The sequence below is a fragment of the Tasmannia lanceolata genome, unplaced genomic scaffold, assembly GCF_043159265.1.
Source record: "Tasmannia lanceolata isolate RefF3 unplaced genomic scaffold, GAP_Taslan_0.1 ptg000037l, whole genome shotgun sequence".
NCBI lineage: Eukaryota > Viridiplantae > Streptophyta > Magnoliopsida > Canellales > Winteraceae > Tasmannia > Tasmannia lanceolata.
In genome coordinates, this window is record NW_027518714.1 from 3135100 (window position 1) to 3138697 (window position 3598).

Here is a 3598-nt window from a genome sequence, read left to right on the forward strand (position 1 = left end):
TCGACTTTTGCCTCCAGGATATCTCTTCATGTAGAAGAGTACTTTTATGTTCTTCCGGAAAACGCCCTAATTCCTTCCTAGAAACAATGTTTGGCTTAGTCTCTTGAAACTACTTTTTTCATTGTTTAACTAGCTTGTACTTGTAATATTTTATCCAAGAACAAAGGTATCATATTCACAGGTAGAATGGGAGGCCTATCATTTCCCTAAATTTTTTAAATCGCAAAACAACGAGCTACTAAAGTGGATTTATCAAAAAAGTGGGACCGAAGTTATCAGCTCTGTTAAAGTATAAAAGATAAATAACGCCTTTCTCCAACAGCTTAAGCTTGTGGAAAAGTTGGTTAGTTAACATGGTATCAAATCCACATGCGATGGTGGGCCCAAAGTGGGACCACATGTGCCACGTGTTTGCCAAGTGGGCCACACGTGCGGGGGAGTGTTAAAGTATAAAAGATAAATAACACCTTTCTCCAACAGCTTAAGCTTGTGGAGAAGTTGGTTAGTTAACAAGCTCCATATCTTCTTAATACCATGCGAATGCTGTAGGATGATAAAAATCTCATTCAATATGAGCTCTTAACCTTTCATTTCATAGCCATTGTTCCAACAATTGGGATCGTTTATCATTAAAAGTCATATATTGGCCTCCTTTTCTTCCTTGGCCCACCCCTTCTAGCATATTTATGACTACTCTTTTTACAATACAAAGGAGTGGCCTGTGGAAGAAAAGGGGACGAATATATCATAGCTCCCTTTATTAAGTGTGATTTATGGCAGTTTACTTTCCATGATAGGGCCCGCCTATTGAAGGATTCATGTCACTCTTAAGCTGTGTGTGGTGGGCTCATATCATGCTTCTCTATGGTCATTCAAGATACTCAATATGGTCTACAACAAGGGTGAATCTGGAGCGCAAGACAAACCTAACCATTGTCACTGAATATTAAGTAGCACAACAGTGAAATAAAGACTAAACCCTTTTTATTTATTTATTTGCTACTGAAGAGGAATAGCAATGTTATTAAGAAGGGTTTATAAAAGGTGCAAGTACTTAAAAGCAACAACAAAATAGTGTGCCCCTGCCGGCTACATCGCACTGCCCTCCAATATATCCCATGATTTGGCAGGTCTGGTTACAGTCATTTTGGAAACTATAGCATAAGCCTATGCATTCCTTCCCGTTCGCTGTAACCACAACATTATCTACATCATTAGTCTGTAATCTTATAACTATATCTACATATACCATATTATATACAGGCTACTGATATTGGCACTACAGTGTTTTGATATTTTCACTAACTCCTCATTGTCTTTTATTATTTAATTTAATTAGTTGCCGGAGGTCATTACTCTTGGAAATAATCAAAACAAAGTTTAAAATTATCATTTCCTAGCTTTTCTACTTTACATTTTCCTGACGGTTGAAAGGAGCATTTAAATTCAGCTGGGATCAACAATTTACACATGTTTTGAGGAGAATTTATATGATGGGTGGCCGTGAAAACACGTGAAGTCTTGGAAAACAGGTACGGCCCACTTTTTTTTGATGATCCAAACCGTTCAACTGTTTGGGTACAACGTAGATAAGTTGTGCCCCAAAAATCGTTTCCATAGGATGATCCTAACCCTCCGATCTGTAGAAGATTCCATAAATGGTTTTTGGAAATCTCCATATTCAGATCAGTTCAGATCGGAGGGTTAGGATCATCCAATGGAAATGATTTTTGGGGCACTACCTATTTACATTGTGCCCAAACAGATGAACGGTTTGGATCATCAAAAAAAGTGGGCCGTACCTACTTTTTGAGACTTCACGTGTTTTCACGGCCACTCATCATATAAATTCTCTGTTTTGAGATATGTTCTTTATCAAAAAGTGTGTAAAATGATGTTTCCAAGAGCATTTAAATGCTCCTTGCAGAACTGTGTGTAAAATTATGTTTCTAATGCACCTTAAGGAGTGCCCTGCAAAACCCAAAATGACAAACTCTCTCCCCAAAATCTTTTGTCCATCCTCTTACCTGTTGCTCTCTCTCTCTCTCTCTCTCTCTCTCTCTTTGGGACAACTAGTATTCCTCTCCTCTCTTTCACTTTTTGATCTTTGAACAAGGTAGGTTCCACCTGAACTTATTCTCATACCTAGTACTTTCTCTTCCCTCGTTGAACAATAACCCTTGGTGGGGCCATAAAAAGTGTATTTTTTTTTTTGAAAAATAAAAATTACCTGGGACAACCTGATTTGAAGATCCAAACAATTCATTTGTTGGGTCACGGTCTAGCAACATTGGGCCCAACTGAATGGTTTGGATCTTCGAATGAGGTGGGCTTCATTGTATTTTTTAAAAATATATAATTACCAATGCATGGATGCAACATACAGAGAGGCCCACCCTATTTTATGGCTCCCACGTGCACACATCATATACTCCATATTTTTAGAAAATTCAGCGTGCCACATTGTTCGAAGTTCCGAACTATTCATTTGTTGAGCTTCAATGTAAATAGGTCGTGGCCCATGAAATCATCTCCATCTGATGATCCTAACTATCTAATCTAATAAGATGACACCGTATATAATTCTACAGAGTTGGGTATACGAACTACAAAGTGAACAGTTTGGGTCTTAAAACAAGGTGAATAGCATTCATTGTTGAAAGAGAGAAAAGAAAGAGAATAGTTTTGTGAGAATAAGTACAGGTGGCCAATTTATCCGCCCCTTATTTTCTTCTTCCTTGGCGTGCAAAAGCCTCGGTCGTTGAATCACAAAAGGGAAAAACAATCCAACAATTAAAACTCTGATCAAAAGTGGTCAAAATCCAATTAAAACAAAGAGATAAGGTGAGTTACGTACAGCAATTATCAAAACATACTTAGTGCCAACATCAATAGCCCATACATGTAATATAATCTTATGACAGTATCAGTTTAAGGTTAATCATGAGAGTTGAGAAAGGTGAATTATAGGGTTGGCAAAGTAGTTTTACCTGAAGATAGAAGGAAAGCAACCAATATGACTGCCGTGAACAATTTCTTCACCCAAGAGAATCCTCCAATAGCCATCTCTCACTTTCCCTACTTTGCTCTTTTTCTTTTCCGGTGGGTCAAAGAACTACTAAATCTTTTCCGGTGGGTCAAAGAACTACTAAAACGTTTTATTTATGGTCTCTACCAAGATTTGCAAACTCCCAATTTATGGTTATTTTGGATTTTGCTTAGCTAAGAAGAAATTAATGGATTGATTTTTTAGATCCTGGGTAAATAATGTTGTTGATTTTATTTTTTTCTCTAGATTTCTTGGCGATTCCTGCCATGCTAAGATAGAGAAGATTAGATAATAAGTAATTTAAAAGAAGAGCGACAATGCCTACGATCACCAATCAACATTGAGTCCACACATAGGCATACGTGCGTGTAATTGGAACCATTGATATGAGGACCATCGTGAGGCAATCCACATGATGTTGGTCCCATGCTGAGCGCATATGGCATCCATCCTTAAGATTAAGCCAATAATAATTTAAGCTTTAGCTTCTTTTAGAGGAAATGACAAGTTTAGGATTTCACTAATTCTTGAATGCTATTATTGCAAGAG